Genomic DNA, 22,880 nt, shown 5'->3' with positions numbered 1-22,880 from the left:
AGGAGTTTTATCCTGATTAGAGAAAGTAATTGCTGCTGAGGACAATGCAATACTGTCTTTGTACGATACATTAACAAATACTCCTGTTCACTAAAATTCTTCAGATATAAGAAATTGATATGACAACACTTGACTACATATTGCAAAATCCATGAGAACTTATGGAAATTGTACTTGTATTTATAAGACAACACGTAACCTTTCAATGTATTCCTTTTTCTCATGGTCTGGCCAAACCGTACTTCTATTTTTATGAAAATACTTGAATTGGTACTGCTTCTGGCATATGTTAAAAAGATATATTGTTTTTTTCTGGCATGGATTTGAAAAGACATAAACAATTCTAAAAATGAAAAATAATGTCGACAATTTTTCACAATATAACTTTTTAGCCAAAAATGACTCACACTCCTTAGATATAAGGCAACAAATAATATATTGTTTTATTGTTATCAGTGCTATAGTTTAAAATTATAATTTCATGAGATTATTGTTTATTTGTTCTCCAACTATACTTCTAATGTTTACGTAAATAAAACTGTTCTATATTTAATCGAGTTATCATTATACTTTTTATGCCTGTATACTTTATATCTATTGTTTCTTATTGTTAACCAGTCCTGAGCATTATTCTAGATGTTTAGATGTTTCTAGATCATTTTTAAACAGGCTTTTATTGAGAAAAATAGGGACAATATATATTTTTTACATCGTTTTCAATAACTTCTTCAGCATTTCAAAACTATATGATCAATTAACGTCAGCCATTTGATTTTAGCAGCCCATAATGCATTACACCTTGCTGATCCCACTATATGAACAGAATATTCACGAATATTCGGGTGTCGACATGGATGGCTCTGCAGGACTAATTCGTAACGCCTAAGCTGTCTGAAATTTTGAGTTGAGCTATCGCCCAATAAATCATGCAATTCATTATGTTGGAAGTTTTTTGGTCCTCTAGCCAAAAGGCCGTTGACTTGTGGGTTTCGACACCAAATTTAAAATAAAATTAAACAACAGAAATACATTTTCTCTCTATGCGTTTTTTTTCTAAAATATAATTTTAGGCTCAAAAAATCTGTAAAAATTAAATCATACATCTAGCAACAGTTAGAGAACGGTGTTCTTGTTCTTTTAACAGGTAAATTGAAAAGTCCCCTGCCTGACACATAGATGGCACTACTACAATTAAATCCATATGTTTTTTAGTTAACCCTAACCCTTAAAAGGTGCGTGTATAAGTTTGACAGCTGTCGGATCATTAGTGTGTGAATTATAGCATTTTAAGTGAAGCGAGCTTTTGTTATTGTGAAAAAAATGGATAAAAATAGGAATTTCGCGTGTTGAAAAAATATTGTTTTTGAAGGGAAAAAATGCAGTTGAAGCAGAAACTTGGCTTGATATCTATTTTCCGGACACTGTCCTAGGAAAATCCACCATCAAGGATTGGTATGCTAAGTTTAGACGTGATGAAATGAGCTCTGAAGACGGTGAACATTTGAATGACCGTAAATTGAAATTGAATGAAATAGCAGACATTTTAAAACGACGTGTTGATGATTCGGAGCAGTGTTTGTTTGAAGATGATCAAGTGTAATAAACCCGAGTTTTTGTGTCGATATGTGACAATCGATGAAACATGGCTCCATCATTTCACTCCGAAGTCCAATCGACAGTCATCTGAGTGGACTGCACACACGATGAACCCTACACATGATGTCCAGCTGGCAAGGTTATGACGTCTGGAAAGTGGGATGCGTATGGAATAATAATATTCATTCGTTTCTGTTGGTCAATTACGGTTCTAGTAATTACAGTAAGATATAAACAGTAGTTACAATAATTTTAGGTGTTATTATTTTACTATCACTATTTTGTGATTGCTTGTGTAATTTATTTAATAACTTTTAGACCGACCAACAATCCCAATAAACCTTTCTAATAAAAATAATAGTAATTGCATTGTACTTGTATTTGCATACTTTATCTAATGTATTTTCCATGTTAATGTTCGCATTGTACCGACCACCAATGTGTTTACAATATATTTTATTACTGTAATATGAATAAGTCAATAAAATACCGGATAGGTACTATCTTTCTCGCTACCTTGTCCCAGGACACCTGCTAGAGGGATGCGATTCTGTTCTATGCCAATACCTCCCCCTAATTCGCCTAAAAACCATATCATGATTCAAAATTTGGCATATTTTTCTTTGATTTAGATAATATTGATTTTTCTTAATCACGGAATCCTTGAAAATTAAATACCATATGCAATACGAAGGAAGAAGGTCAATACGTTTTTAGCGTAGTATTGACTGCAGTATTTATTTTCAAGACTTTTCGAATATGGACAGTTCACGGACATGTTCAGCTTCCTAAGCTGCTGCTGCCCAAAGTGAGGGGCAATATATACAGTCGAAAGTAGTGCAAAAATTAATAAGACAATCATCACACGCTTACCACTTCTAATATGTTTCTCCACAACCGTCATTGTACCCTTTGTACTCGTTTCTTCGCGCATTTTTTTGTATGATTTTCATAAATATCAGACCTGCAAATTAATTTTAAAGGATTTACCACAGATGGTGTTACTGTATATTAATGGGATCGGATACTTTTGTAACCAACCTCCTGTTGAAGCCTCCCTAACAGGCTTCAATTTTCAGTATTTCGTCGAGGTGTGAACAAAACATTTTTTCTTTGCTTCAGTCTAAAGAAAAAGTGCGACTTAAATTGAGACTAAAATGAGAAAAGTAGCTATTTTGACATCATTGATCAATTTTAAACACGATGATTTTAAGGCATTGATGAACTTAAATATGACTCAGTATACTCGACCACATGTTGCATTTTTTTTATAACATATTTATTAGATACGCTTAGTAAACTCTTAATTATAAATTAATTTATTACTACTTTGCATTTGCACTTGGATTAATTCACAAGCAAGACGAGTGCGAGAAAATACATCAATATGTATTCTTCAATTATAAAATTATAATAACTTATAGTTATAGTTTACACTAAAAGTATACATTTTATATAAGTTCGTATGGTTTGGTTCGCTTCAATCTCCTGACATCCTGCACGCTGTCCAGCAGTTGTATTGCTCCCACGTTAGTATGATTCAGTAATCTTCTTTCGTGTTTCAAGACGAAATCGTGAATAACTTCGCAAATCCATTTAATTTCCAGGTCATCGTGCAATTCTTCGTTGGTTACGTAGCGATAGACATTGGTAATCAATCGAAGAACCTGGTTTTGACAACGTTGGATGACTAGTTAATTTGAATTTTTAGTGCAACCCCATATTTACACCTCATAGATCCAGATTGGCTTTATCATTGTCTTATAAATCAACCTCTTTGATTTTAGATCAAGTTGAGAGTATCTTCCGACTAACCAGTATAGTTGTTCTATTTTGGTTCTAATGTGTTTTCCTTTTTGTCGATGTCGACGTGATGTTATGTTGCAAAATTAGTGAAAACATACTTGGAAACATTAAGATTGATAGTGTCATCCTACTCGACTTATTTTCCAGACTTTGCTCCTTCTGATTACTGCTTCTAACACATGAGTCGTAACCTGTTTGGATAGCGTTTCACTTCTTATAAAGCTACCAAAAAATCTAGGAGCCATCGATGGACAATACATTAAATAAAATACATTCTACCGATTCTTAACAATATAGCCTAAAATTTTTAAAAACCCTTTTTAGGGTAAATGATGTGGCTCGGTGAATGGAGGTAAAACGAAATGAAACAATGGTGTTTACATGATGTGACCGGTATGTATTGACAATATAAAAAAAATGTGAAAAATACAAATAAATAAAACGGATGGCAGCGGAGCTACCTGGTGACGAGGCTTGGGCAGTCGATGGTGGCACGTCTAAACCAAACGAGGGTTGAGCACTGAATGAATGAAATACCCTTCAATAACATCCCAGATAAACGTCTCGGGGTTGCCGCCAGCTATTCGTTGTCGGGTTCCAGTTGGCACCTCGCCCGTGTTCAACATCTGGGATTATATTTCTGGGTATTTTGTAGACCGTTATTCCACGATGTAAAATTCGACATGCCTCAAGTCACTATACCTTTAAAATTAATTTATATGCCTAATACTTTTCCGACAATTAAAAAGAGGAGAATTATTCCTGGATAGGTATTGCTATATTTTGTATCTTTTTCATTTCCAATACTACAGCAATTATTGACTTCTCGCCCTTAAAATTAATTCACAATTCTTATATATACCTTTCCCAAGATTATTTGGCTTTTAATGGCCAATTATCTTTGAAAGAAAGGAATGACTTCGACTGAACTATGAAAAACTATGAAAAAAATTGAAATTTTTCTAACAACATTCACGCCCTCTCCCGCTCATTTTACGAACCGATTATGTAACCGAAACATTGTAACCGAAAAATCATTATTTCTCTTCCGATGATGATGGCCATTTAATAAAATGAGCTCGCAACATATTTTCGTCGTAACGATGCCGTCGAAAAAGTTACCCAAACACAATTTCGAGCCGGCCGCGTCGACCGGTACCATAAATTTGCATAAAAACAGCTCGCGAATATTTTTCGGAACCTGTTCGGGAGTACGGCCGGTACCAGTACCAGTTTCCTATCGAGATTCGGACAAATATCGTTGGTCTTTCTTTTTTTTTCCTTCTTGGCGGTGCCGGCATTGGCCTTGAATTCGGGTTACGATTAACACGTTAATTTATATATATACGCAGCGCGCAGATGATGGGTTATCAATGTTTTTTTTGTTTCAAAGTTTAAATAGGAAAAACCCATTTTGTTTATATTTGTTTGTTGATGACCATTAGAACTCTTTAAACATTATTCAGTGGCTAGTAGCTCTGTTATATCACCTAATAAGTCTGCATGTATTTCTAAAAAACGTATCTATTGGGAATATACGAAGTAGTAATGTAAACAACTGCTGTAAAACAACAATAACCAAACGAAACTGTTGAATTCGATGTTTCCAACAATTATCTACATAAAATAATAGCTTTTCCATTAGTATTATTGAGTTATTCAGTTTACTAGTAATCGCCCTATGGTCGAAATTCGACAACAATTATATGTGACTAATACTAAAACTTGTATTCACAGTATTTTCAATATAAGATCAGAAATGTATTTGATATATAATATTAATTAAAATAATAAATAGCTGTATATTAAGACATATTAAAATAAATATCTCACTCACTAACCTTTTTTAAATGCCGTTTAATAAAATCTAATTTCCATTAAGTTTGATTCAACAAAGTATTAACAAGTTTAAATTACTACACCACTGAACATTATAACAAAGTATCTATCATAATTAAGATTATTTACAGTTCTGTAACAGGTCAGTTGAAAAGTCCTCGGCCTGACACATAGATGCGTGTATAAATTCTATCGGATCATTAGTTTGTGAATTATAGCATTTTGAGTAAAGCAACTTTTGTTATTGTGAAAAAAATGGATAAAAAGGAATTTCGCGTGTTGAAAAAATATTGCTTTTCGAAGGGAAAAAATACAGTTGAAGCAGAAACTTGGCTTCATGCCGGGTTTCCGGACACTGTCACAGAAAAATCAACCATCAAGGATTGGTATGCTAAGTTTAGACGTGGTAGAATGAGCACCGAAGACGGTGAACGAAGTGAGCGCCCAAAAGAAGTTGTTACCGACGAAAACATAAAAAAAATCCACAAAATAATTTTGAATTACCGTAAATTGAAATTGAATGAAATAGCAGACACTCTGAAGATATCAACTGAACGTGTACATCATATCATTCACGGATATTTGGGTATGAGGAAGCTCTGTGCAAAGTGGGTGCCGCGCGAGTTCACTTTTGACCAAAAACAACGAGTTGATGATTTGAAGCAGTGTTTGAAGATTAATGAAGCGTAATAAACCCGAGTTTTTGCGTCGATATGTGACAATGGATGAAACGTGGCCCCATCCAATCCAATCGACAGTCATCCGAATGGACTGCCCACGATAAACCCGCCCCAAAGGCAAGGTTATGGAGTCTGTATTTTGGGATGCGCATGGATTAAATTTTATTGACTATCTTGAAAAAGGAAGGACCATTAACAGCGGCTATTACATAGCGTTATTGGACCGTTTAAAGGACGAAATCGCCGAAAAACGGCCGCATTTGAAGAAAAAAAGTGCTGCTTCACCAAGACAATGCACCGTGTCACAAGTCAGTGAAAACGATGGCAAAAATCCATGAATTAGGTTTCGAATTGCTTCCTCATTCACCGTATTCTCCAGATCTGGCCCCCAGCGACTATTTCCTGTTCTCAGATCTCTAAAGAATGCTCGCTGGGAAGAAATTTTCGTCGAATGAAGAGATCACCTCTGAGGCCGAAACTGAAGCCTATTTTGAAGCAAAGGACAAATCGTACTACAAAAATGGTATCGAAAAGTTGGAGGGTCGCTAGAGTCAGTGTATCAACCTTGAAGGGAATTATGTTGAATAAAAAGAACTAATTTTGCCAAAAAAATGTGTTTTACTATAGTAGGCCGGGGACTTCTCAATCGACTTGAGCCTATTTTCTTTTATTGGAATTTATTTATTTGTGCATATTAGACAAGAATTTTAGGCCTAAAAATTCATCTCAACCGTGTACGGTAAATCAGGAATCATATCAAGTTCTTACTTGATACCTGATACGTCTTCTTCTTAGAAGAAGATATCCACCAGAGATTTCAAGTTAGCAATCTTATTTAATTTTCCAACATTTTTATTTTAAAATATTTGGGAGCCTTTTTTATATTTTTGGAGCTATAGCATTCCTGAGGGTATATTTTCTGAAGCTATTCCTTACTCCATTATATTACTATCTTTGCAAGTGTGTTATAAAATAATAATTAGGAAAATGATACATACTGAAAAGCAAAATCTTTACATATATAGTTGCAGAAGTTATCTAAGCGATAGTTACGTCATATTTTATGGATCCTTTAAAATTAATTCAATCCTATTACATATTGTATAACCTCTTTATCAGATTATAAACATATTTATTAAGCTAATTATGACCGTAAGGTTTCGAATCTGCAAACATTGAGAGAGTCGCGACGGTATCACTCTATATTCCGTGACCAAACCCACCACAGTTGTTCACCAACAACCCATTCATCTGCAGTATGAACGTTAACCCACCTAGCGTTAATGTTAAGCGCGTAAAAGTGATGCAGGCAAACAGCGGACATTCCAACGACCAATTAAAGGTAAATTTTTGCTGTTGACTCCATCGCTCAAGGTCTTTTTCCACATAATAATAATAAAATCGCTTCCAAAGCTAGATAGCCGCGGCAAATATTAGCATTTAACATATATATGTATGTATGCAACACATCGATGAATGCGTACCTGATAATTAAATATTAGTGTATTCGCTAAAACCTTCGAGACAATAATTGAATCGCTTTGCATTTGGCCAATGTATAATATGTTACGTTGTTGATGAGTCAGTTATTTGTTGGATGATTTTACGTGACTTAATTATTTTTATTTGTACTTGTCATGCGGTTTTTAGTTTAATTTCCGTCCAGGTATCGGTGGAGATCACTAAATCTCCATTCCCCGATCAACAAACTACTCCTAAATGTTTTGTTCTGAAACCACTGAATTATATCCATATTGCTCCATATCTCCATCCGTATATGTCCATACGGGCTTAAAGATTTGCTTATACAACAGCACTTTATTGTTTCGTAATCTCCAATATCCAGATGGTACTGTGGTACTCCTGTAAAACTAAATATGATTTCTGAAAACAAATGTATTAAGTAGCATTCAATGTAAACATGAAATGTGTATATACACCATGGCATGATACCAGAACAGTCTACAGGTACAGATACAGTTAGATATTGACACATTGCCTGGTCTTGCCTGTCCGATTAATAAACCAGTATTTTTGTCGAATAAAGGCCTTTTATTTAAACAAATTGGGCCTTTATTTATAATTCCTAACATCGCTAGTCGCAAGAAATTTGAAAGCCTTGATAGTCCAAAAACTAGCGACTGAAGTTTTTCAGTCAAATGCACGGTTCGAATGTTTTGTTTAATTTGTGATGTCAGACGAAGATGTACGAACCCTTTTCTGTATAAATTGTAAGAGAAGAAAGGACGGACAATACAATATTTAAACAAATCTAGAAGATAAAGATGTACAATAACCATAAATACTATATATATGTATATATATATATATATATTACATATAGATAAGCATAAATTGGGTACATTTTTGTCAAGATCGCTGCTAGGGCGACAGAACCAGAACGTTAAAAATCAGTGGAATGAAACTACCACAACCAAAAATAGTAACTAAAAGTACACGAAGGAAACAGTCGATAGTAAATACTAACAAAATCAGTGGAACCGAAAATAGAAACTGAAAACAGCCGACTGAACAGTCACTGGTAAAAAGTAGTAAAATCAGTCATTCACAACAATTTTGATAGTATCAACTGTATTTATTATTCATATACTTAACATAATAATTGTCACATTTTATCCTGTAAACCATTATGTATTATGCAACGAAAAGATTTAAATTTTATATTTAAATAAAATTACTGTATCATGGCAGAATGTAGGAATAAAATAAAGCAGATAGCTTAAAGACCTGCACATAATACAATAAAATAGTCATGAGATTTTGCCCAACCTCTATAAATTTTATCTCATCTTGGTCTACAGAGTTAGTCATAACAGATTATAAAGAAACATTTCACTTAACTCTCTTTTAAACATTATTTATTTAATTGTTGAGGCATGTATATATTTCTTAAGGGAAAAATCAAAAGTGTCTTAATTATGTTGTATAATTATGACACAACATATTGAATACTTACCCAAAATATATTCCTTTGATGAAATTAACCCCTCAAATTGATATTATTTTAAAAGCATATATTTAAAATACAAAGCAATTTGAGACTATTTTGGGTTTACACTCTCGTCAACATGTTTACGACTATTGCCCATTTGTAAGTAATAAAATGAAAAATAAGTTAACTTTGTAAAAAAACAGTATATATTTATATTGTATAAATATAAACCAAAACAATGCTGAGTCACACACCGATGTCACCACACACATGCATAATCCAGATAATTTTGGATTTTTGATATTACCCATCTATTTTTTTAAATAACAGTCGGAAACTTCTTAAAAGGAAAACGATGTCTCATTTTGTATAGCCAGTATGAATAAGATGCGCACTGACCAGCAGTTGGTAAAGGTAATTATTCAAAGGAAATACAGACACATAGGACACGTAGCAAAGCTAGCAATAAACGAAACACGAAACAGTTTAGACGGAGAAATAGAAACAAAAAGATGACCTGGCAGAAATAGGATAATCGCCAAGAATTTTCTGAACCTGACAAACAACAGACAAATCTGGACACTGTTCAAGACAGAGAGCAATATGGCAGAGTTTAGTAGCAATATATTAATCGTAATAAAAATATCATGATATCGAGATATTCATTGGCATAATTTAGTAATTTGATTTGAAAAAATGAAAAAAAAAACTTGATGGTTATGAGCCAAACCTTCTAAAACATATTCATTAAAAATTTTTAAAGCAAATAAAATTCACTTAACATACAGTACAATACGTAGAAATTAAAACCTTATCTTATCTACTTCTTGATTACACTTTTAAATTACTCTAATCTACCTTCACCTATTGTTATCTAGATAAATATATAAAGGTCTTTGTATTAAGTCGTAAACATAGTCCTCACAAATTATTTTTACATACATTTCTTATTCGCGGAGTTTTCGTTTTAACAAGACCCTCAAGATTTATATATTTAGAATATTATTTCAAACTATGTCTCACGATATAAATCATTCAACAACTTGTTTGGGATACGATACAAATCGGTGATAATTACTTTTCAAACTTATAACGAAAGTTTTAAGAGAATTGAAGATAATGAAGGTGTACTATGTTTCTAACATACAGGTCGTTGTATTTTAATTATCAATCATTATTAGATTAATCACTTAAACGGATATAATATTAAGGTCAGATAGTATTTAGAAAAAAAAACGGGTGAAAGAATTACAGATATTGTAAACGTTGTTATATTAGTTTGTAAAGAAACAACTTTCTATCTAGTTTCATTGATTTATTTTTGTTAAAAGTTTTGGAGTACATATACTGGATTTAATTATTTATATATTATAAACCCATCAGCCTTTTGGGCTATTTAGGGTCTGTTTACAGATATACAATATAATAGCGTTGGGAACTATCGACTGAAAACAGTCGAAACAGTCGATAGTCGCAGAACAGTCAAAAAAATAGCGACTGAAAATAGTAATTACTATTACCAGATCCTTTTTAAATAAAAGTTTTATTTATTTTTGAACGGAAATACTTTTAAATTACTGTTAATTAGTTTTAGTTACTTTTCTCCCGTAAGGCGATTTCTTCGATCGTTAATTATTTGCCGAGATTTTGAAAAAAGGGACAGATGTTGCGGGTATAGAGGAATTTTTTACGTGTAATTGATATAATTCAGGTAGTGTCATTTTATGGGCTTGCCAAAAATCCAATGGGTTTTCTAAACGCCCAATTAATGGCATTTCCAAATGCTGCTTAATCTGTAAAGTTGCTGCAGTACTTGGAGTAATTACTTCTTTCATTCTAGCCATTTTTTTATTAAAATATCTCCAGATGTCAATACATTATTGGTCAGTAGTTGTGGCTTAAATTTCGAGTTGTGGAACTATATTTGTATATTTTGAAGTTAGAATGAAAGCTACCTCTTTTTGATAACTTTTTTGTATCGCATCAGCATTATTTGCAATACCAAATCCTGCTTTTTGAAATCTAGGATCTAAAAATGTGGATTTCCCGCATGTCGTGTTCATTTCCAAAATTGCCAGTCATTTATTGATGACATCTAATAGACAATTTTGTAATTTTTCTCCATTCACTTGTCAAAATCTTGGATTTGATGCAGTCCTGATGCATGATGTTGATTGCAGTCCTCTTATTAACGGTATAATTAAAGACACCGTGGGATCACCAGATAACTCGGTGGTCACTCTTTCAATGCGCTTTAAAAGTTGAACACATTCTGTTAAGATAGTACTGTGGTGCTCTTCTTAATAGCCATCAAAATAAATTGTTGAATATTAAAGTAGAGTTTTCCTATCAGAAAATGTATTTATTACAAATATTTAATATACTTTATTCACCTCTTTAACGTTAATATTTTTAAAAGAAATTTAACAACTGCTGCTGTAAAAACTTCTTCAAATCTTTTGGAAACGATGCAATTTCTGAATCCTTTGGAATATAATTTTAGTTTTCAAGATTTTAGTAAAAAAGTTTTGACAAACAAAAGGCTTCAAAAGTTTATCAAAAAAGTATTACTTATTATACCAGCCCAAAGTATTTCCTATTATGCCAGTCAAAAGTATCTTGCTATTTATCATTTACAATTTTACTTTTTTGCCCTCGAAAACTAGCCTTTCAAAATGCTGCTATATTAATTTAGAATATACATTTATTCACGAGCAAACTACAAAAAAACATAAAACCACATATATTACATATAAATCTATATAAGCGTAAATTCGGCACATTACTTTCAAGGTCGTGGCTAGGACGACACAACCACATTGTTAAAAATCGGTCGAATGAACTAGTAGAACCGAAAATAGTAACTAAAAGTAAACGACTGAAACAGTCGATAGTAAATAGTAATAAAATCAGTCGGACCGAAACTGACTGAAAACAGTCACTAGTAAAAAAACTAGAACCAAAAATAGCGACTGAAACAGTCGATAGTAAAATATACTCTCCATAAATTTCTAAGTTTTACTAGTTACAAGTCTGATATGTCAATAATTTAATATATGATTAAACTTTACAATGAGAAACATTTGATTTCTGATTTTGTCACAGTTTAAAATTCTCCTAGGAAAGAGTTGAAATTATATACCTCCTTGCAATTCAGAATTCGGGAAATTGGAGTTTTTCGCTTTTATATATTTGATGTTACTAATTTCAGGGTAATAATCAGTTCTCATCAGTGCTGTTGACACCTACTGCATTATTCATTTATCTTGAACATCATCTTTTTCTAAACTTTTACTTTTTATTTATTGTAACTTCTACTTTCAGTTATTCATTGATACTGTCACCTTGAAAACCACGTTAACTTGATGTTGATGATAACATTCGAGACAAGACGTATCAGTATTCATATTCAGTCACTTTTTATTTTTTTACATAAAAATGTTAGCACGTTTTCTAAGAGTTTAATAATTCATAGACGATAAATTATCTTTTGCATCATTCATTTTTTCGGCATTTTTTTTGGAATTGTTTATATCTCTGTAGATGTATTCGAATATTATTTTTGTATTTGCATACTTGATGCCTTAATATTCGTTGTTTAACGCAACAACTTTATATCTCACTTGCAAAATGCCTTTTTAGCTTTATTTTACCTAAACCAGTAGTCAAATGAAAACATTAGATATACATATTACAATAAGTTATTTTACAAATTACTTGTAAGTCTTACTTGCATTAATATACAAGCAAGACGAATGTACAATATATATTGTCTATTCAAAGTTTTTTTTGTATATACGTCATCATTTACCCGCCGAAATTTGTAAATTCGTTTTAGAATCATACAATATTTTCCTTCTCATTTTATTCTAGTTAAAAAGAGACACAATGCTGTCTGATTAGTTCTAACACGTAAACGAATGAGCCTGTCAAAAGTCGCCCGGTTGTCAGACGTATACAAAATTCCTGAAAGCTATAATGATAAGAGGTTATAAATCTCATGTATAAACTATTGTGGCTGTATAATTAACTGTAGTTTTTAGATGTACTACAATGTTAAAATAAATTATATTTGATAACATTTTTGTTCAATTATTTTATTTAGATTAGAATTTTGTTGTATGTCAAAGCCAAACTGAACTGAAACTCAGAGTTGATGCTGCAACATTGCGACGTTTTGACGTCACAAATTTAGTTAACGCATGTACAATTCTGTATGAACAGAATATGTTTGAATAGACTATACATTAATATGTGTTTCCTAAATACAAATTAATTAACTATAAATTAAACTGCTTAAGCTCAAGTTAAAAGCTTATACACTATTTAAGTTCGTATGGCTTGGTTCGATTTCCTGCGTGTTGGCCAATAAATTGTGTTGCTTCTACGTTGCTGTGATTTAGTAGCCTTCTTTGATATTTTATAACGGAATCTTGGACAACGTAAATCCATTTGATTTTGATGGCATCGTGTAGTTCTTCGTTTGTTATTTAGTGATAAGCGTTGGTAGTTAATCGAAGAACTTTGTTTTGGGTACTTTGAATGAGAATTTTTAGTGCAACCCCATATTTTCACCCCGTAAGTTCAAATTGGCTTTATGATTGACGGATAAATCAATCTCTTTGCTTTTAGGTCAAGTTTAGACTATCTTCAGAGTAACCAGTAGAGTTTTTGGGTCTAATCGGCTCATTTTTTCGTTTTTTTAACATGATGTATTCTATTTATTTAAATGTCAAATATTTCTTCATACATAATCTATATTGCATTCTTGAGAATCTTTTTAATTTATCTATGAATGACATGTCAAAAATAAAGAAAAACATCTAAAAATATAATACACTTGAGAGGCTAAGAGAGAGAGAGAGAGAGAGAGAAATATCTGTTCTAAATAATACAACGTTCGAGTACGCGTTAAGCACCATTTAGAACAGATGTTGCTCCATTACCTTGACGCATACTGATCGTAAATAATTTCCAAACGTTTCAGGGTCAGACCGACCGTAGATCCTCTTCTGTTTTATCAATTACAGGTCTTAATTTGCGACGAAAGTCTGCATCTTGGTTTTTCAATTTCGCCAAAACCGCAAATCGCTCGCTGTAGTGGAGGAGTTTATTGTTTGCGAAACTAGGCGGTTGATTAAGGTTCGCTAAATTACGTTCGTCATCCACGGAGACCGCATTCCAATTAGGGATTACACGTTCATTTTCGTAAGTCGTGATGATATACTGCGCTAGATATAGGTCCGTAAAAATAACCTACAACTTTCGTTGTTTGCCTTATTGTATAACACTGGGTTGGCTTTTTGTTATAAATATTAATTTACAATATTTATGACGGTGGCGTCATCGGAGTTTTTTAATTCATGTTCGTCTCCTGGTAACTGTAAAATGCACAGTGTGATGATTACATGCATTTAGTGACAGCATTTTTGGCGGGGTTAAATATCATTTGATAGACATTTGTTTTAATATTTTGTTTCCGAAAATCAATGTTTTATACTCTAAACCTATAAATTATATTTTGCATATTGTGGTGAAATAAGCAACAGTAACAGCAACAACTTTGTCTGGAACTGTGACTGAAAATTTGCCCACCAGTGAATATTAATAATTTTCAACTACCCTAGGAGGAGAATGCTAAATATCTTGGCCTGCATGTAGACCGACGTCCAACTTGGAAGAAGCATATATTTGTTAAACGAAAACAACTTGGACTAAACTAAACCAAATATATTTCCTTGGTTGCACGTTGATAAGATTGTTTATTGACAATTTTATATTGTTAAAAATAAGTGGGCCCTGCCATGGAAAGTAAATCATAAAGTGTTTCATTAAAAAATCCAATTGTCGATTCGATTTATCGGAAGGAAATATCAATTATCCATACATTATGAAGTTGCTACAGACATTTATACTACACTTATAGTTGCTACATTATTAATGCTACAGTACATACAAATATTGATATTTTTTAGGCTTTTCTGTAAAAGGTAATATACATTTATATTTTTTATTACTGATCCTTGGATTCCATATATTATTCAGGAAATAAAATAAATTCCAGAAGCATATTTGCAACGAAACATTATATTAACAATCTTGTATGTAACTCTTTGATAACTTTGATTCTTCGATAGAAAAATACAGCAAAGTATTAGCATGCGAACAAAATAATATTTTTGTAACGACTAAATAAAGACCGACAGGTCCTAGTAAATATATACCTAGTTTTAAATGACTGTAAATACAAATTGTTTAGGCTTGTTAATAATAACTAGTAACAAAGTATTAACAACATAATGAAGTTAAAATTATAAAATAAATTGTTTCCATTAATCGTTATCGTTAATATGTAAGGTTCAATATAAAGGCCAGTCTTTACCCACTTTACATGTGTGATACACTACGAATGGTAAATTGCAATAATTATATTTACTGCAAATTAATTTTGTTTATAATGTTATATAAATGTGCACCAGAAATGCAAAATAAAAGCCAATGAGAGTGAATCAGTGCATATTGAATACATGTACTAAATTGCATATATATCATCCAATTATTATGATTAATATATCATTCTCTATAACAACAATATTAAGAATCTTGATGTAAAATTTCGACGGAATAATCACACAAAATAGAAAAGAAAATCGTAGTGGTAAATCAGTAGGAAATATCAATTATCCGTATATAAGAAAGTTTGTACTGTACAAATAAATATTGATATCTATGGGGATTTTCTCTGAGAAGTAATATAAATATTATACAAGTATTTCATAAAAAGATCGTACCAAGTAGTGTTGATGCATCAGTAGATTATAAAAGTAACAACATTACATTTACACAAGTCACTTTTCTATGCAATTTTCCGATAAGACTGGGTAAGACTCAAGAGCATCAAACCATTTGATCTTGCATAGTTGAGTAATGAAGCTTATTCGATAGAAAAACACAGTAGTGTCGACATGTCAACAAAATAATATTTTTGTAGAGATTAAGTAAGGACCAACAGGCCTTCGTAGATAAATACCGAGTTTTAAATGATAGAAAATGCAAGTTATTTAGAGCTTATTAGTATAAGCTCTAAATGAATTCAAAAATTATACAACAAATTGTTTCCATTAATTCTTTAATGATAATTCGGTTAATTATCGTTAATATAATAAGTGAGACACTTGAAATACGTAAAAAAATATGTTCGTTCAATAACAATAATAAATAACGACAGCACCTCGGTACTGTTACTACAGGAATTATTTAAATAAATATTTAGCGTGTTTCACGTTCGCTGAATATTAAACGACGAAAAAAAAACGTCAACACCGATGATGCCGGCCGATCGAAAAGTTGTCATCGTCATCATCATCATCGTCACCATCTTAAAAATAAAGCAAACGGCTTACCTTTCGAGCTGAAGAACCACTATAGCACGGTACCACGACAACCACTAACATCCACTGATCCACCCTGAAGATGGCCGCATAACCGGTACAAGTCGACGAGAACACACCACCGACGGGGACAGATCGACCATGCCGCGGTACGATTTTCGATTGTTTCTGTTATTTTTCTCTCGTTCGATTCCGTACGATCGCGGATTTGTTTACTATCGACTCGCGTAAGGTGAACGCGGCGAGACTGAGACTTACCTGCCTCCCGTCTCGTACAGGTGGAAAAGTGGTACTGCCGCGCTGTGTCGGTCAACAGGTGTGTCGAAGGTATGCCGTCTACCGGGGCGCGTCCGATAGTACTTCGAAATCGGTTTGAGATGGACGGCGGCGCGGTTTGCGGTAAGGCTCGGTGCGTACGTGTGTCGACTACGACGTTTCGATCGGAATAGCTGATGGCTGAGTCAGGTTTTGTAATCGGAAAGGACACTTTTCTTTTGTTGTCATCGTTCGAGGTTCATTTACCATCGCTAATAATCAAGTGGACGAACTGGGATGGATTCAGGATGACTGCGGAAGAAAGTATCAACCCGAACGACTGAATATGGAAGTAGAATAGTTTGTCGTCATTTTACAACAAGTTCTAATAAAGTGGTCTCAAGGACTTTGTCACTTGCCAATTCCCTTTGCAGATATATATAATAACTAGTTTATGTGAATAAACTTGAAGCAATTGATGAAAACGTGAATATAGAAACATTATATTTCAGTTAAAAAAGGTTCGGCTTCAAATTTAACCAATATAAGCTTTGATTTTATTCGAAACTTGCGACTTTCCAACTAAAACAAACTAAAGCGATGACTATTATGATCCTAAAATCTAAAAACCATCAAATAGAGTAAAATTGTACTACTGTTACATGTAAAATTTAGAGAAAACATTCAAAACCATCAAAATTAACATATAATCTTAGAGATGAGCTGTGTTTCTGGACGGATCCTAGGCTTCGATAATAGTTGTTGTAAAGATCCATCCATAAGTTTCAAAAATTGTTACACTGAACTACTTTATATTTTATTAAATCCGTAATCAATTTGTGACCCTGACTATCTGTTGTTTTCAGCATTTTCAAACGAATGATATTATATATTGCGGAACGATTTAAAATTTATCAAAATAATCAAAGGGCTAAAATAATTATCGATTTTTAATCTGCATAACTAATATTTTGAATAATTTTGCGTACGTCTGACAACCGGCCGCCGTCCGTTTGTCAAACGTATGCAATAGTGTTAAGAGATTTTAACTCTTACCTGTAAATTATTGTGGCTGTATAATTAACTAACTAATTAATAGTTAATTATTAATTATTAATTTATTGCTATTGTTCTGTTGTACTATTCAAAGTTTTTTTTTATACATACGTCATCATTTGCCTGCCGCAATTTGTAAATTCGTTTTAGTATCATAAAATATTTTCCTTCTCATTTTATTCTAGTTAAAAAGAGACACAATGATGTCTGATGAGTTCTAACACGTAAATGAACCTGTCAAAGTCGTCCGGTTGTCAGACGTATACAAAATTCTTGAAAACAATAGTGATAAAAGGTCTAACTAAAAAAACTCTAACCTATTAATTATTGTGGCTGTATAATTAACTGTAGTTGTTAGTCGTACTATAATGTTAAAATAAATTATATTTAATAATATTTTTGTTCAATTATTTTATTTAGATTAGAATTTTCTTTAACATACAAAACCAAACTGAACTAAAACTCAGAGTTGATGCGGCATCATCGCAATATCTCGACGTCATAAATATCCCTGATGCATTACTAAAAAAACTTTGCTATCACGTGTACGTTGGTATCACATTCATTTTCAATTAAACCTGGTATAGTAAATTCGACGCAGGTCGATATCTAGCCCGCGGCATCGTCCAATGGTCCTGCCCCTCGAGGGCTTTCTCTCTCACGCCGCTGGATCCACTACCACCATTACCACCACCACCACCACCACCATACCTCGATTGGTCGACCCGAATGGACCAAGATTATTTCGGACCTGGCGTTTATTACGGTTATAAATACTGAGGCGACACTCAACCTGTTTTTCTAATTGGGAATGTCGGACCGATCGGCAGCCTGCCGCTGAAGCGGACTGATCTCTTCGCATCTGCGTTTTCTGCGAGTGCATCTACGTAGGTTCGTTGTCTGTTCGACTGTTGATGTCTAAACCGCCGGGAAATCTTCCCGGTTTAGCTGATTCTTGATTTTCATTCTGTATATATGTTGAGCTTTGACGAAATAGTAATAACAGGTCAATTGAAAAGTCTTCGGTCTACCATAGTGAAACACATTTTTTTGCCAAATTTTTTTTCCTCCTCAGTTTCGTCGAACACCTCTTCATTCAACGAAAATTTCTTCCCAGCGAGCATTCTTTTGAGATCTGAGAACAGGAATAGTCGCTGGGGGTCAGATCTGGAGAATACGTTGGATGGGGAAGCAATTCGAAGCCCAATTCGTGGTTTTTTGCCATCGTTTTCACTGACTTGTGATACGGTGCATTGTCTTGGTGAAACAGCACTTTCTTTTTCTTCAAATGCGGCTGTTTTCGGCGATTTCAACCTTCAAACGGTCCAATAACGCTATGTAATAGTCGCTATTGATGGTCCTTCCTTTTTCAAGGTAGGCAATGAAAATTATTCAATGCGCATCCCAAAATACAGACGCCGTAACCTCTCTAGCCGACTGTTGCGTTTTCCCACACTTTGGAGCGGGTTCATCGTGTGCAGTCCACTCGAATAACTGTCGATTGAACTTGAATGAACTGTCGAGTGAAATGATGCAGCCATGTTTCATCCATTGTCACATATCAACGCAAAAACTCGAGTTTATTACGCTTGATTATCTTCAAACACTACTCCGAATCATCAACTCGTCGTTGTTTTTGGTCAAAAGTGAGCTCGCGCGGCACCTACTTTGCACAGAGCTTTCTATTACCCAAATATTCGTGAATGATAAGATGTACACGTTCAGTTGATATCTTTAGAGTGTCCACTATTTCATTCAATTTCAATTTACTGTTATTCAAAATTATTTTGTGGATTTTTTAAATGTTTTCGTCGGTAACAACCTCTTTTGGGCGTCAACTGCGTTCACCGTCTTCGGTGCTCATTTCACCACGTCTAAACTAAGCATACCAATCCTTGATGGTTGATTTTTCTGGGGCAGTGTCTGGAAACTCGGCCAAGCCAAGTTTTTGCTTCAACTGTATTTTTTCCCTTGAAAAAGCAATATTTTATCAACACGCGAAATTCCTTTTTATCCATTTTTTTCACAACAACAAAAGTTGCTTCACTTAAAAGGCTACAATTCACAAACTAATTTGAAAAAGATATATGGATTTAATTCTAATAGCGCATTCTATGTGTCAGGCCGGGACTTTTTAATTGACCTGTTATAATGCCATCATAACATCAGCTTAGACAAAATCAAAGCATGTTAAACTCAATATCAAAGAACTATAGCTGTTAGACAAAAGATACTCCCAATTTGACCTAAAATCAAAGAGATTAGTTTATCAGTCAATCATGAAGCCTATTTGAATTTATGGGGTTCAAGTATCGTGTTACACTAAAACATTAAACCAACTAGTAATCCAACGCACTTAAACCAAAGTTCTTCGATTAATTACCAATTCTTATCGCTACATGATGACATCGAAATCAAAGGCATTTACGAAGTTATCCAGAATCTTGCCTTAAAACATGAAAAAGGTTATTAAATCACAATCACATATATGCAATACAGCTACTGGACAATGCCGAAGAAATCAGAAGATTTGAGTGAGCCAAACCACATGAATTTGTATAGCGTAAGAGTATTTAATTGTAACTTTTGCTTAAGTGGACTAATATCATTTTAATTTGGGAGATACATACTGATGTATTTATCCCGCATTCGTTTTTTTTGTGTGTATTGGTGCAGGTATAACAGAACTATAGTAATAAATTAATTTTATAAATCTTAAATTCATATTTAATTGTACGTACGTACTGAACATATTTAATATAAGAGGTATATTTAAAATAAATCGTTATTACACTGGTATAACACATGTCACTCGTCATCAACATTAATACTGTTCAATGCCTTTTTTGATTTAGTATAAAACCAGTTACTTTTGGTCCTTTTAAACTGGGGTAATCTTTTTCATTCAAGTTTCAACTTATATGGATACATAATCCATTGTTATATAGCAAGATAAGAAATCCTTTTTATTTCGATCAGGCTCTCGTGTAAAATGGTAAACATGCTGCTTTTTTATACCTGGAATATTTAAAATACTATTTTATGGCGTTCGTTCGTAGACATTTGGCCATTTAAATAGGCTAGTATAACGTCAGTTAATGTAGTTAAAATAGTAATCGTTGTTCTTCAAATTCAATATCCTACCAATCCTCGTAATAATTTCGCACATTCACATTCATTAAATATTGAGAAAACTTGATGTTGAATCTTCATAGGGAATTTTCGTTGTAAAAAATTATATTTTTTTAACGTTGGTAGGGCTGTGAGCGGTTATTATTTACACTACGAAATACTAAAGCTTAATAAAGATTTTTTTAGAGTATTATGAGTAGATACAATTATTTGTTTTATTTCAGTTACTTAGTGTGTACAAACACTAATTATGGAAGGCTAAAATTGCATTATTCGAATAGACTATAGATATTCATTATTTGTACTGTTTTGTTATTTAGTTGTTCGAGAAACCCTCCAAAATGTCTTCCTGTGGTGCTCAGGGGAGAGTTATTCGAAGAATTTCAAAAAATTTGGCAAATATAAACATTCAAATATCAATATTATTAACTGAAATTATTCTATGAATATTCTAATGAAAACTATTCTAGACATATTACAATATTGGATAAAATATTTAATTTTTTTAAGGTAAAAATGAAACATAAAAAATGTGTACCGTATCGGAGCGTACCACAAATTTATTTAAATCGTGGACACGGTGACGTCTATCCGCACGAAGATCTCGCCCGTGATATCCGATTTTCATTCAACGTTTCGGTATACGACGTGTACGAATTCGCCCGGCGTCCGACTCATTTCCAATTCAATCTCTTTGTTCCTTTTCGTTCGCCGTTGTCTTTTGATTTAAAACGCATCGTTGGAATAACGAACATTATTATATCATCATTGGTTAATCGACTTGATGCAATTGTAAGTCGTATTGCATTAACTCACACTAACACGTTCGCTGGCGATCTGGGATCAAATACTTACCCTAGAAGCCGACTAGGTTTTTTCTGATTATAACAGTAAAATATTCCTAATAAAATTTTTTAACGTCCAGTCTAGATTTTAATATTTTTTGACAAAAATTTATTTTTTTGTGTCACGCGCCAGAGCGTGATCGGTCAAATTTTATTGCCGATAACCGCATAACGTGCGAGCCGGTGGCGAATGAAAATGGACAGAATAGGAAAATACGTTGTTGATTAGAAGATATAATTTAATATACCATCACAAAATTACACATATATATATATATATATATATATATGTATGTATATATATATATATATATATATATATATATATATATATATATATATATATATATATATATATGTATGTATATATATAATGGGAATGAATCAAATACTAAAATAGGATAAAAACCCTATTCAGATAAAGCATAAGCAAGAGTTCACTCATGACTAATTTTTGCCCATTCTATAACCAGGATATCCAGGACATGCACTGCATATATAAATAGTGCTTTTTCTTTTTTTATTTGTAAATAACAATTTTTACACTGATTTCTCATTACCTTTCCTGCTTTCTTCTTCTCTCGTTTTATCAAAACATGTTCGCTGATAACCGCTCTGGAAGTAGGTTTGGACGCCTTTAATAACATTTTATGACAGACAAACAAAAGTCGTAAATTGGAATACGATTGCTTGATTATTTATTGTAAAGTTAGGGCACGAGGGGGCTCTGACATATCGATATTTTGCCCGCCACATACAATTCTGTAATACATATGAATCAAAAAGGAAAAATCGAAACCGAGCACGTAAATGACTCACCTATAGTCTTCAGATAATGCCGATAAAACTGTACGGGCACCCCGATAATGCCGAACAAAATGCAAGGCTTAGAAAGGCCACCGCACATATAACGCCGTGGAGCGTAATTGGCGTCCAATGAAAGCTACACATTACGTCCTAGCGCGTTATTGGCACCGAACATGTTAATGTAAGAATTTTCATCAATATACTTTTTATGTATATGCTATTGCCATCAAGAATAGTAACCTAGAAGGTAAAGAGCTGCTGAAAGATATGAAGACCGAAATAAAAAACACGATACGAGTCGTGTCAGACAGAATGCTTCGATCTGCCTTCTGATCTTTCACTAATAATAATAATAGTTTCTTCAAAGATAAACCTCCTTCTCTGTGTAATAATATAATTAACTGGTCGCTATTTTAAGAAAAAATGGACAGAAGCATCACTTTAAACTTCAACCGTTACAAACCGAAATTAATATAGATTATAAAACATACATAGATCGTATACAGTTGAGAAAAATTGC

General features: G+C 33.1%; 1 protein-coding gene across 1 annotated transcript in view; it reads right to left on the bottom strand.

The window, feature by feature from the left end:
• Positions 1–16,713, bottom strand: part of LOC143203705 (uncharacterized) — a 73,409-nt gene extending 56,696 nt beyond the window's left edge. The window contains exon 1 of the mRNA XM_076415956.1: positions 16,278–16,713. The gene's annotated coding sequence lies outside the window, so the exon portion shown is untranslated. The remainder of the gene's footprint in view (positions 1–16,277) is intronic.
• Between the last annotated feature and the right edge of the window lie 6,167 nt (positions 16,714–22,880).

The sequence above is a fragment of the Rhynchophorus ferrugineus genome, unplaced genomic scaffold, assembly GCF_030347505.1.
Source record: "Rhynchophorus ferrugineus isolate W39M unplaced genomic scaffold, kcgeb_rfMv2 rfM10, whole genome shotgun sequence".
Lineage (NCBI taxonomy): Eukaryota > Metazoa > Arthropoda > Insecta > Coleoptera > Curculionidae > Rhynchophorus > Rhynchophorus ferrugineus.
Note: the sequence above shows the minus strand (reverse complement) of the source record. Positions and strands in the feature narration are given on the sequence as shown.